Source organism: Onychomys torridus, chromosome 12 (assembly GCF_903995425.1).
Source record: "Onychomys torridus chromosome 12, mOncTor1.1, whole genome shotgun sequence".
Lineage (NCBI taxonomy): Eukaryota > Metazoa > Chordata > Mammalia > Rodentia > Cricetidae > Onychomys > Onychomys torridus.
In genome coordinates, this window is record NC_050454.1 from 8783752 (window position 1) to 8798742 (window position 14991).

The following is a 14991-nucleotide window of genomic DNA, read 5'->3' on the forward strand; positions in this document are numbered from 1 at the left end:
GGCAGGGCTGCTGGAAGTGTTATGTCTGCATTCCTAATCTTTTCTGATAAGCATGCCCGGCATGAAGATAAAAGAAATCAAAGGCTGTTTTTTTTCAGCCTGGTAGTTTTGAAGTCTGCTAGTGCAGTGGCTAGAAGCTTCTATTTTCACTCCCTTCTGGATGAAAAAGCCCGAGCTTTGACTCAAAACTCAAATGTTTCCTCATTATTCCCCCAGGCTCCCTTGTCAAACTTCCTAAGGACTAAAAACAGCAAGCTTCATATTCTAAGAGCAAATGTTTTAAACATAGACGATCAATGAACATTTTTACCTGGAGAACAACTGTGCTGTTGTAATCTGAACAACTTATGTAGCCAGTGAATGATTTCATTTTCTGTTTTAAGTGTGCTCCCCACTTGTGGAGGTTTGAATGAAAACATCCCCCAACAGGCTTGTGTATTTGACGGGAGGAGGTGTGTCACTGTGATTGGGCTTTGGAGTTTCAAACGTCCATGTCATGTGTCATTTCTAATTAGTGTACTCTGTCTCATACTTGCAGATAAAGAAGTGAACTCCCTACCTGCTGCCATGTTCCCCACTGTCACGACCTTGGACTGTAACTGTGCAACTCTTAAATGTTTTCTTTTGTAAGTTGCCTTGGTCCTGATGTCTGATCAAAGCAATAGAAAAATAACTAACACACCTCTTCAAGATCTGTGGACATGCTGTCGTCTTTTTGTCATTAGAATACAATGTTGGTGGTGGTTAATTTTTCTACTCTTTGCTCTTTGCTCTTTTGGGGGGCCACCACCCAGCTCACAAATAAATCTCACACAGAGGCTTATTCTTAATTATAAATGCCTGGCCTTCACTTGGCTTGTTTCTTGCCAGCTTTTCTTAACTTCAAATTATCCCTTCTACCTTTTGCCTCTGGCCTTTTTTCCTTTTCTTGCTTCTGTATATCTTAATTTCACTCTTGCTCCGTGGCTGACTGTGTGGCTGGGCAGTTGGTGCCTTAGCATGCTCCTCTGCTTGTTTTCTTGCTCTTTCTTCTTGCTCTTTCCAGATTTCTCTTTCTAGTTATTCCCCTGCCTATCCTCTCCTGTATCCCTATTAGCTGTTCAGCTCTTTATTAGACCACCAGGTGTTTTAGACAGGCAAAGTAATACAGCTTCACAGAGTTAAACAAATGCAACATAAAGGAATAAAATACATCTTTACATAATTAAACAAATGTTCCGAAGCTTCCCAAGAGAGGGACTTCCTGTCTACCCAGATTTATATGCCTTGCTGTTCTGCCATCTGATTTGCTCTCTGTCTAGCTACATCACTTTTTCTTCCTCTGATCTCCAGGCAAACTTTATTTATTAAATCACAAATAAAATATCACCATATTTCAGCACAGATAAAATATCACCACAGGGAGAAAGACTTCTAAAATAAGTCTAAATTACATTCTTAGAAGAATGACATTTTACAAAAGTCAATGAGCTTGATTTTAATGAATCTGTTTTTGTGGCTTTAGATTTACAAATATAGTATTGGAGTTCCCACGTCACAATCCCTGTATGCCTTGCCGTGAACAGCTTCAGTTAGCATGTGTCTTCCTCACTGGATTCTTCAGAAGCAAGTGTCTATGTTAGGATACATGTAACATGTGAGAATTTTGGCTTCACATCCCTAAGAGCAGACTTTCTGCATAAATTAAATTTTTACATGGAATATTTATCTATTCTGTCCAAATTGTTCCTTTTTATTCAGCCACTTATTTATATCAATATGAACTCATAGATATTAATTTCATATTTTAGTATACTTTGGGTTACAAGCCAGAAGTATTTTATTTTATTGAATAAACTGGTCCAGGTCAGGCCACTGGAAGTACTCTCAACTGATCTCTGCATACTTTTGGCTTTACTCTGTGATGGATCTTTTAGTTTGTGATGCTATAACATTGTTGTCAAATCTACCTCAACCAGTCTCAATCACTCTTCTAAAGAGTCATAAGGACATGAATGACTCCATGAGCTTTGGGAGTCATAGCTAAAAACAGAACTTTATAAATTTAATTTTAATACACTAATTTTACTACTTAATAAATATTTTCTACTTTTCATATTAAATTGAAGTTCATACAAAAATGGGTGTTTTGCCAACAGAAAAGGGGTTTCTTTCTCTGTCTTGTGTTTTTTTCAAATCCTGTCCAGCATTATGGAATCCTCAAAAAAGAGTAAGCTTTTTAATCATTAATATCATATTTGTATAGCAGAAGAGGAAATACTAGCAAAATATTAAAGGATCAGAACACCCTATTAATTCAGATTTTTTTTTTCAGCGTTTTGTGTGGGTGGGGTATGTTTTGAGTTGTTTGAGTGTTTGGGGTTTAGATTTTTGTTTTTGCATATGTGCAAATATATATCATATTACTCTGTTGGCTGTTCAAGCTTACAACATACTAAGTAGCCCAAGATGGCACTGAATTTAGAATGAGCCTGCTATGTCTCTGTCCCAATTGCTGAGATTACATAGTCATAGGCCTCTATGGCTCAACTCAGTTTTAAAACATGCTTCTAAATCAATGTATTTAATCATTCACAAAAATCTGTGTAAATTCTATCATTAAATCCCCTTTTCCACTTGCCTCACTGTTTAATGTTTTGGAAAGAGATCAGAAATACAAGAGTGTAGTGAAGAGATTACTATGAAGACATGAGATGTGCTTCAAAAGCAAGATCGACGCTCAAGGTTTTGTAGTCTATGTAAGGTTTCCCAGCTTCAGGGAAGAAGCTTGTGCTTACACATGTCTCTACTACTCTGCTCCAAACCCCCCTGGACTCCCTTCTCGTGCATTGTTCTTCAAAAGTTCTATTGTTCCATTTTACCTCCCTACTCTTCTCTGAGAAACAGAAAACAAAAACAAACCAAAACAAGCAAACAAAAACCAAACCAAAACAAAACAAAAAAACCTTATCTTTAGGAGCTAACCATTATACACATGCTCGCAATACTCACACACTCACATATAGTCACCCTCATGTATATGTACACACACTCACATACATATTCACACATACAATCATTCACACATATTCTCAAACACATACACATTCTCTCTCACATACACACACCTTCTCTCTCTCACACACACACTCACACACACTCACACATACCTAGACAAACATACACTCACCTTACCCACACATACACAAATAGTAACTACCAGTTTTAGTTACATTTTTTTCTCTCATAAGATTTCAAATAACTGCCTTTTAGAAGCTCACTTCATATCTTTATACTACCCTCTCTCTTTAAATGTTTCTAAATATATATTCTTTTGTGTATCACTTTTATCAAGAATTTCCACTAAAAACCAACATAATACAAAATACAGCACCAAATAAAATACTCAATCTGAATTCTAGTGCTGACTTGTACATTTATTCTACATGAACCATGCATGGAACTTCCTTTAATTTTTACATTCTTTCTATAAAAATGAGGGCCTATGTATGAGATTCTTACTGATGCTTAACCATTATTGATGTAACTGGCTAAAGAAAAACAATTAGCATTTAAAATAATGTCATTTGAACTAATGATTTATTAATGAACATAATGCTAATACATTAATGGATATGTAATTGGCCTTCAGAAAATATATTTTCTAGGGTACTTACTAAAAAGTAAGATTCAAAGACAAACCTTCATAACTCCAAAGAAATATGATACCTCTACAATCATAATAAGTAGCATTAGAATTGATTAAAATCCCATTTTTCTTAGTTTAGGAGAATGCTAAGCCAGTTTGCATTATTTGTTTCTCCTCTGAATGGAAGAAAATACATTACTTAGGTCAGCAGGATCTCTAGAAACCTAATCCTTTTATTGAGGGCAGTGATGTAGAAGAAACTTGAAGTGAAAGAACTGATGCTATAATATATACTAATAGGTAATTCTTATGAGACATTAAATAGAACTTAACTAAGGGAACGTTGCCTCCAACCCCCCCCCCCACCAAAATAAGTCGTCAACTATCCCTACCCATTACAGGTAAGCAGAGTGCCAGGATGCTGTCTTGCTGCACACCTCCAATTAGGCTCCATTATCATAACAAAAGGAGAAAACTGTGACCTACAACAGGCCCTTAGGGCCACCTCCAAAGCAAAGATTACATGTCAAAGGGGCAGCCCAAGACATTAGGACATGGTCACATGTAAGTCCTGGTCTGCCATTAATCTCTTGTGCTCTATTCAGGAAAAGCCTATTTCTACCAGGAGAGCAAGGTGAACCTCGGTAATAATTATTCTAAAAGAGCAACACTGGAGTACTTAACAAATAATTCTGGTAGCATTTTTTTACTCTGTAATTCTCTAATCTATAGCTGGGACCGAAAAGACATTTCAGGATGACACAGTTTATGGAATGCATAAACCTAAGCTATATGTAAGCTTTCGTTATATACACTTTAGAAGTACATAATACCAAATTGTGTTAGTAAAGTATTCATGGCTGACTTCTCTTTGAGAAGTAGCTAGAGCAAGATATGAACTATAAATAAAGAACTTTTTCCTTTATTGATCTCTAAGTGTGCAGAGTGACTTCTCACTGGGAAGGCACATTGATATTAATTCTAGAATTCTAGGGTCTTTTTTTTGGCGGTGTTTTGCATTTTTTTCTTTCTTTCATTTTTTTCTTTTCTTTTCTTTTCTTTTGTTTTTTGTTTTTTGTTGGAGAGGGTTTGTTCTATAATTTCTGGAATAGTATTCTTCCTGGGAGAAAGTGAATGATTTCACAGCATATCTTTTGAGCCTGGGGAAAGTACAAAAAAGAACTATTTTCAAGCATTGCAAATAGGTACTGTGTGGCTATGATTACTAATTAACAACAACAACAACAACAAAATGCAAAGGAGATGAGCTCAGCAGCTAGCTTTTTCTGCCTGGAGCTAAAATGAGAGAAGCCTATGATCGGAGTTCACTGAAGACAACGTGGTCAAAATATCCAAGATACCATGACTAAAATAAGTTGCTAAGTAGATAGAAGCCCAGAAAGTTTCATTAAAAAAATCGTCTTGGGAGGCGGGGGATCTGTGGATAGTATGTAGAGTGAGTAGAAAATTTCTTAAAAGAAAAATGAAAAAAAAATCCTGTCTTTGAGTAAATATCAACCTATGTCTGAAAATAAAAGCCTATGTCTATTAAATGCAGCAAAACTGAATCAAGGAAAGTTTGAAAGAGAACAATGAAGGGCCATAAACTTAGTGTCTCCAAGAATTCATATAGAGCATATAAAATCCCATTGGCTGGAGTAAGGATACCAGTGAGATACAAGATGTATCCCATAGGAACCCAAACAGGATACTTTGTATATGGAAGTAAAGAAAATTCTTCTAGATTAAATCCCCCAAATAGAGTGAAACCCCTAAATTATCAAAATGATATGCAAGTATCCTCACCTCCTATCAGGAAGATACTAATATTCTAAGTTAGAGTATAATAAAATTCAGAAAGAAGAATTGCTAATGAATAATGTAGTCTAGCAAACAAAAGGTCAGCAAACAGAAGAGAAAATAAGACATTCTGAAAAAAGTCAATCAAAAGAACAAGAATTATAAAAGGTAAGGGTAAAGAATTAACATAAACATACATTAAGGTATTATCATAAATGAACTTTATGATATAAGAGGAGTATAATATGTATTTTAAATATAAAGATGTAAAATATAATATTTGAAAGCAGAAATGTTGAGTGAACTTAACAATATATGGATCAACATACTATAAAGAAATAGTATATAATTTATAGTATATCTGTAAATATAAATATACTATATAAAATGAAGCAAAGGTAGAATAAGAGAATAATCATTGTAAGAATTCAGTTAACTATGGAACATATCAAATGACCTAAGATACTGTGGCAGTGACTGAAGGCTCAGAAGATTCAAAGAGAAAAAAAAAGAAGAGAGAAATATTTGAAGATACAATGACCAAATATTTCATTCAACTGATGAAAACTATAAACTTGGAAATTCAAAAACAATCTCCAACCCCTATCACACAATCTTAAAAAAAAAAAAAAAAACTCAAGCCTAACAATATTTTAAATAAAAGGCTAAAAAGGATAATGAATGGAAAATGTTTAAAGCAGACAGAAAAAAAAAGTATCAAATACAGATGGACCAAAATAAATGTTATTTCATGCTTATGATTAAAAATTACTATAAAAACTAAAGACACTACAAAATTGTGTCTAAATTTTTTGGGAAAAAATCTATTAGCTTGGAATTCCATAAAGATCCAAAATATCTTTCAAAAGTGGAGTAAATACATGTTTAGGCACACAGCCTGAGATTATTTATTACCAACAACCTTCTGATAGAAAAAAAATAAAACATTAAACAACATTATCAGTCAAAGGAAAAATAATGACAGGTGGGAATTTTGATCTATGCAGTAAATGAAGAAGACAAGCAAACTGTGTCAGCTAATTTTATGTCAACCTGACACAAGCTAGAGTCATCTAAAGGGAGGTAATCTCAATTAAGAAAATGCCATAATAGCTGACTGTAGAGCATTTTCTTAATTAGTGATTGATGGGGAGGGCTGAGCCCACTGTGGGTGGGGTCACCCCTGGCCTGCTTGTCCTGGGTTCTATAAGAAAGCAGCCATGAGCAAGACTTAAGAAGCAAGCCAGTAAGCAGCACCCCTCCATGGCCCCTGTATCAGGTCCTGCCTCCAGGTCCCTGGCCTCCTTGCATTCCTGTCCTCACTGTTTTTAATGATGAACTATTAACATGGAACTGGAAGTGAAATAAACCCTTTCCTTCCCAAGTTTCTTTTGGTCATAGTGCTTCCTCTTAGTAATAGTAAACCCTAACTAAGACCCCAATGGTGTGTGTAAGGGTAAACATCAAAGACAGTTTTTCATATGAAGTTTCCCTATGATAGTGATAATCAAACTCACAGCACATTACATAAAATTTCAAATTAATAATTGGAAATCTGTGAAGTAGATAAAAGTGAAAGGCCCAACTTGACACTTTCTTAATAATATTTCAATTATAAATGTGAAGAAAATTAAAAGCAATAGGAAGTATAAATATAGCTTTCAAATGCTAATGAAATGGAAATAAGAGTCATTATATTAATGACAGTCAACATAGACTTCATAATAAGAAATGATTGAACAGTCCATTTGAGGGGCTGACAGAATGGCTCAGCTTTTAAGAGCACAGCTCCTTCAGAGGACCTCAATTCAATTTCCTGCACTCACAACTGCCTGTAACTCTAGTCCCAGGAGATCTGATGCCCTCTTCTGGCCTCTGCAGAACTAACAAGTTCATACTCTCACACAAATGTACATGTATTTGCATAAATAAAAATAAAAAATAAACCTTTCCTTAACTCCATGTGGCAGTTTGAATAAATTGTCCCCCAAAAGTATTTGTCATTTGAGTACTTGGTCCCTGTTTGGACCAATAGGTGGCTGTTTGGGGAGAATTGGGAGGTGTGACCTTGCTGGGGAAAGTATCTCACTGGGGGTTCACTTTGAAGTTTCAAAAGACTCATTCTATTTCAGGTTTACAGCTCTCCATGCCTCATGTGAGACTGTACCTCTTCGATGCTCCTCTAACTTCCCTTTTTAAAAATTCTTTGTGTTTTCTCTTTGGAAAATTTGCAATTGTAAATTCTTCTTCTGCTTCTTTGATATGTAAATCATCTCCCACCCTTTTGCTTTGGAAGTGTAATTATCAAGAAAAATGGGTCCCTGTGCTGAATCAGAGCCTAAGTTCAATAAGTAATCAGCAGCCCAGAGGATGCCTAAATCACATTGATCAACCCTTCCAACATACCATCAATTTCTCTTTTTTTTCCTAATTAAATTACATTTATTCATAGTGTGTTCATGTGCATGTGTATCGTAGCACCCATGTAAATAAAGGCTAGAAGACACCTTTCAGGAGTCAATTATCTTCTTCTATCATATTGGTCTTGAAGATTGAATTCAGGTTGTCAGGATTCCTGGCAAAGTGCAATTATCAACAGAACCCTCTAGCTGGTCTAATAACAGCTAATTCTTAGGGCTGCGTGGAGACTAGTTTATATAGTCTCATGCTGGAAAGGTTGAGACTAACGGAATCCTTGAACCCAGGAGATTAAAGCTAATCAGCTTGAGCAATGTAGAGACACCTTGCCTCATCTATTCAAATGGTCCTATGATTTTTGTCCTTGGGTTTATTTATTCAATGCTATTAAGCCCACCAATCAAGAATAAGACACTACCACAATTTAAAGCCAAATCTGAAGCAAGCTTTAATTCAATATTGGACAAATAGATGGACTTTGGCCAGGTCCATACCCAGGTTCCCAGCAAATGGCCACGAGTCACATTTTGCAGGAACTTAAAAGGCAAAACTCACAATTCACTGCATTTCCTATCAGGTTCAATCAGGAGCGAGCACACATGCTGACATGTTTGCTACCCTTATGTCTCCCACTTACACACATGTGATCAAGCACAGCTCATGCAGATGTGTCAAACAAACCTCAGACAAACAGGAACTTTTTCTTAACTGTCTTAACAGTAAACAGAACCCTTAGCCTGCAAGGTATGTTTTTCCTGCTTTGGTCTCACATTTACTTACAAGGTGTGTTTTTCTTGTTTGGCTCTCACAATTACATTTATTGATTTGCATACTTTGAATCATCCTTGCATTTGTAAAGGAAGCCAACTTAATTGTGGTGAACGCTTTTTTTCAGTGTGTTCTTGAATTCAGTTACCATGTTTTATTGCTAATTTTTGCATGTATGCTCATTAGGCTTAAAATTTTCTTTTTTAGTTTTGTGTCTTCTGGTTTAGATAACAGGGCAATGCTGACTTTGTAAATAGAGGTAAATAGAGTTTGGTACCATTCCTTCTTTTTCTGAATACTTTGGGAAACATTGGGGTTAGTTTTTCTCTAAAAGTCTGGTAGAACGGTGTCATGACTCGATCTAGCCTGGACTTCTTAATTTGGGGATTTTCATTATTATTTCTTCAACCTCATTGCTTTTAATAGATTTTTAAATTGCATATCTCATCTTGGTTTGATTTTGGTAGGTAATATGCACCTAGAAATCCATCCATTTCTTTCAGATTTTCCACTTTAGTGGAATATGTTTTTAAAGCATGTCCTAGTGATTCCTGGGTTTCATTAGAGTAATAATTATGTCAGCAGAGAAGAATGAAAAACTAGACTCAGTTCAATTTCAAAATGGTGAGAGCAGATTGTCTTGGCTTAAGAGGCTGCCACCATCAAACCCTGCAGCTTGGTATCAGAGGTACAGAACTCACAGCGTAGGGTGTGGCAGTTGGTTTTATAGTCCTGATTAGGATTCAGAAGACCTAGAAACTCCTTTTCTGGATAAACTCCTTTTTGAAACTGGGGGTGGGAGATAAGCCAGGAGGCCTGGTTTTGCAACTTCCATCTGTGGGTTAGGAGTGTAAGGGATATCAAATATGAGTCTTCTCTATCAAATACTATAAAACTTGCATTTGGAATAAGGATTTTTTATCCTTATTTACATCCCCACCTTGTAAAACTTTTAGTCAAAAGCTTTATTCCCCCACCTAAAACTTTTGTTTACACAAAGGTCCTCTCTTGTATTCCATGAGTTTGATGCCCTGGAGGAGTGTCTCCATCCCCCTCCTGTCAGAAACCAGAACGACTCTGTTTGTCCCTGAGGGGTCATTTTTAAGACTCTTGCTAACTTAGGTTTCCGCTTATTGTAGTTTTAGCTAAATTACATTTCTATTTACTATAAAACTTAATTTTCTGTTTTCAGAATTAGGTTGTGCCCTACCTCTGTGAACAGAGAATAGTCTTTAACAAATGTTCCCGGGAAGGTTTTCTTAACTGGACTTGCTTCTGTAGTCGTTTTTTACTTGTCAAATCCCCCTACCTTGCGGTTTTGGTTTTGCTCTGTAAAGAGGCTTGAGAAATTGACTCAAGGTTGTTCTACTAAACTCCAATTCAGAAGGAGGCTGCCAGTTCAGCCCCCTGGTGTGCTTGCTTTAATTTGGCCATGATTTGAGATCAGTGGGTCTTTCTCCTCACATCCTGTAGAATTAACACCTGCTTCATTTCCTGTGCACCAAGTCTTTTCAGACTACCCAATCAAATAAGACTGTGTAGTTCGACCCAGCCAATGGGGGAAAGACATAGTTGCCATACTCGTTAGGATAAAAATAAAAATCAAATGCACTTCCTGTCTCCGGGAGTTCAATCTTCAAGCACATTCTCTTGATCAAGTGTAGTCTGCCTTGTCCAGATGCTTCTGTTGGAGTAGTGGACTCTTTCTTTTTGACTCTGGATTTATTACTTGTTTTTGCAAACCTCTGGGCTCTATAGAGTGTGATGGCAGTAGACTGCTTTCTGGAATTCCATAGGCAGCGAGTTTCCTAAAGCTTTGAGCCTGTTTTAGGGCCTTAGTTTTGGGTAAGTGGGGATTCCCTTTCTTTGTTATCTGTTGTAATTGTTAATATGTGTGGAGATGAGTTTGAAAGATTCTTGTATCTCCAAACAATTCACACAGAGACACATGAACTATAACAGGAAGGAAAATAGTTTATTAAAGGAGAAACAAATGTGCTTGGAAACACATCAGAGCCGGATCTGGATTGAGGTACTGGTCCAAAAGAAACCTAGTTGGGGACCCTGTGTCCTATGATGGGTCATTTACCTATCATTCATTTCTCCTCCACCTATTCTGCTCTCTTACTTATAGCCAATAGTATGGAAGCCATTCTTCTCTTGTCCCTGTCTTCTTCCATATGTTAATCTCGATGACATCAATTCTTCTTTCTATAATCTCACCCTTTCTTGTCTAGTTTTATTTTATTTTACTTTGTTCCTTTTTTAGTTAGTTTTTGTAACAATTTATCAATCCCACCCACTCCCATTTTTTTTTAAAAAAAGCTTTACACACAGTACACACAATGCAGATACCCTTAATATAACAGGAGCTGAGACTTTCATGTGTATTTTCATTTAAAGGTTTTTTTGGGTTTTTTGTTTGTTTGTTTGTTTGTTTGTTTGTATTTTGGTTTTTCAAGACAGGGTTCTCTGTGTAGTTTTGGAGCCTGTCCTGGAACTCACTCTGTAGACTAGGCTGGCCTTGAACTCAGAGAGATCTGCCTGCCTCTGCTTCCCAAGTGCTGAGATTAAAGGCATACGCCACCACCACCTCCAGGCTCATTTAAAGTTTTTTAAATAGTATGGATTCTGTGGTGGTTTAAATATGAATGGCCCCATAGACTCATTTTTGAATGCTGGGCCTATAGGCAGTGACACCATTAGGAGGCGTGGCCTTGTTGGAATAGGTGTGGCCTTAGTGGAGGAAGTGTGTCACTGTGGAGGCAGCTTCGAGGTCTTATATGTTCAAGCTACACCCAGTGTGGGACACAAGTCTCTTGCTGCCTGTGGATCAAGATACAGAACTTTCAGCTCCTTCTCTAGCTCCATGTCTGCTTGTACACTACCATGTTTCCTGCCATGATGATGATGGACTAAACCTCTGAAACTGTAAGCCAGCCCCAATTACGTGTTTTCCTTTATAAAAGTTGTCATAGTCATGATGTCTCTTCACAGCAATAGAAATCATAACTAAGACAGATTACTTCCTTGTATAAATGAAAATTCTTTAACAGAAGTTGTATCTGCCTGGCAACATAAAAAAGAAACAAGTGAACAAACAAACAAACAAAGCATATAGAAGGAGATTTTGTGTCTGCAGAGACTTATGGACTGATTGGAGTTTTAGTACTCTGGAAAGACTGGGATTTTATAAGTTCAGAGGCTAATTACATTATCTCAAGCTACTTTTTGCCTTCTAGAACAGCCATTGCTTATCCGACTCTGTATCTGAACTAACACCTTTTGATAATAAATCAAAACTTGTGATAATAAATAAAAATTTCTTAGAAGCTATTAACTTGGAACTAACATCTTGTGATAATAAATAGAAAAAAAAAACTTTCAGAATCTATTGACTTAGCAGAACATTAGCCTCTATCAACCCAAGAGATAAGAATGCAATCAGATAGCATCATGGAACTATAAAATAGCTCCATCTCACTATTCCTCCCTCTCTGGTATACCTACCAATGTTTTTAAAGTTGCCTTTATGGCTTTGTTCTATAAAACTATAAAAATCCTGTGAAACTGCTTCCGTGTTGAAATGTGGAATTTCGGGCAAGCTAAATCTGTGTTTGCAAGCCATGGTCACTCAAAATGGCTCTAGAATAAACTGTCTCCTATTTCTTGAAGGAGACAGTTGTGGTTTTCACATAGACAGATGTTTAATAATGTTTCAATTACTTGAACAATGAGGTGTAAAAGATGAGTTTGTTTCATCCTTCCTTTTTTCCCCTGATAAAGCTTCAAAGGAGAATTTCTTAAAACACGATTTTCAGGTACTCTATACATTTGGAAATAGCTGACTCTGACGCCACTGAGCATAGTTAGACTTTATCTTGCTTTCTGTGTACTGCCTGGTTCCTCTAGTAACTGTAGTATCATTTGCCAGTTGTGTACCGAACTAAGAGACAGACACCAAGAAAAGAAAAATGTAGGCTTTGTGATCACAATCTGTAATTAAGACGAGGCTGTCATATCTCTCTTCCTTCTTGCTTTTATGCTGGATTTTTATATGCTGGAATAATGGAAAGTTAAAACCCAAATCTTCATTTTATTAATTTGAATAGAATTCATGCAGAGAAAAGTACTGAAAATGGATGATTTGGGGAAAATGCAAAGGCACACAACTAATTAGATGCATAAAAACTCTAAACTGCCTTTGGGCATACTTTAAGAATTAAATATTCACTCTAATAAAGTATTCTGCTTACTTGAGAGTAACTGAAAGTGTAGCTAAGCTGGATTTTTAAAAAATAAAATGTTTCCTTATGTTTGAATTTATTTTGCATAGACTTTGTCCACTGCAATCTTCTATGAGGATTACCAATGTCATAGGGTCAATATAACCAAAGCATTTGTCATTGGCCTACAGATGAGCAAAACCAATTTCAAGAAATATTTATACACAAAAGGATGTTTATGCCAGATATAGGCATATTTTATCTAGATATAATACCTGGAGAATCCAGTTATTGCAAACATTGTTCTGAAAAGCCAAAAAGAAAATCGAGTCACATTACACTTAATTTCCTTTAACATTACTTGGAATTTGCAGCAAAGGCCTTTTTCAGAAGTCTGGGGTAGACAGGGTGATTTAGCAAGACACTGACAAGTCTAACAAATAAGAGCCCAAGAGTAGGCCTGTTCTTATTCATCTCTATTTTCCCAAATAGCATAGCATGGAACCTTACACAAAGTCAATACACACAAAGTGTCGACAATTCAGACTTTAAAGACTTCAAAATTTTTCAGCTGAATATGAGTTGTTGAAGTGTTGAGTATTAGTAAGTTGTTAAAATAAAAAGCCCATTTTATCTTCATACAAAAATGATCACTCACATTACTGAGCACCTCCATGTACCTTCAACAAAATCCTCTCTATGTGCTGAAATGCTCAGAGTCTCAGGGTTTCTGTAGTGGGCCAAACATTTAATAGACATAGAGTTCCATCTACAGTAATTACATCAGTGTATAATTCTCTACTTCAATGTCTCAAATGACAATAGCAAATCTGAAACCCTAAGTAGCACTGCCAAGTTTAAACACTGAAGAAGCAGATTATAAAATGCTCTAACTCACTCTCCCTAACTCTGGGGGGATGCTTTTGCATGTTTATCAAGGACTACTTACTTAACATTTCAGTGTTTTCAGGACCATAATGTCAGATGAATTTCTATACTGAGATTTCTGTGAGCTCAAGAGGATATAAAATGTGCATACTCCTGTAAAAAAAAAAAAAAAGAAATTCCTTCACCACTGTACAATATGTATGTGGGAATAGATGAGAGAAAGCCAGACCATCCATTATTCACAACACCTTTAGGCAAATCTCATTTTCTCTGACACGTATTATAAGAACACCAAATGTCCCTCAAGTCAGTGAGTGATTCCATAAGAATCATCAGACATAGACCAATCAACATTTCTTTCCTGCCTAAGATTTTTAGATCACCAAGCTATTAGAAAAGAAATAAATTCATTTCGGAGTTAAGAGAGTTGAAGGAGAATGAAGTAATTTTATATGTTTGTATTTATGATTTTCTCTTTTTATGAGATATTTTTTAAAAGACGATACAGGTAAATGTATTTTAATTGGTAAATGAACTGACAAGTACTGGTATTGTCTGTCCTTACTTTATGTGTGGCACAGCTTTGAAGATCAATTGGAAAAGTCTCGGCTCCATGATGGATATCCGAGATGATGCCTCCAGCCATACCGGCTTTGCTAACAGTCTCTTCCTGTGATGGCACAATTTATTCCCCACATGCTGCCACACCCCATATCTCAAGAAAATGTAAGTTTTATTTCAAAGGGTGAAAATGAGAAAATGAAACAAAGTAAAGTGTATTCTTAAATAATCACATCTTTAAGAGAATAAAAAAATCTATTATTTGGAAAATACCAAGTTTATTATCACCTTCACACTGAATAATCAAAATTAATAATAGGAAATACTACCATGCGTTAACAGTTACACACACACACACACACACACACAGAGAGAGAGAGAGAGAGAGAGAGAGAGAGAGAGAGAGAGAGAGAGAGAAAGACAGAGAGACAGAGACAGAGAAGTCAAAACACAACAAAATATGTACAGATACGAAGTAAACATGAAAAGACAATGTCAAAAACAGTGATAAAACCATCTCATGTATGCTCACATATTAGAATTTGAGCTACATAAATAACATTCACTTGATATTGTCAAGCCAAGGAATATATGGTTCTTCTTACTGATGATGAAACTTTAAGGCATGAAGAGAGATTATTTCCCACTTAGAAGTAGTTTGTATTAAGCAGTGTGACTAACCTTCACTCATAATGACCAACT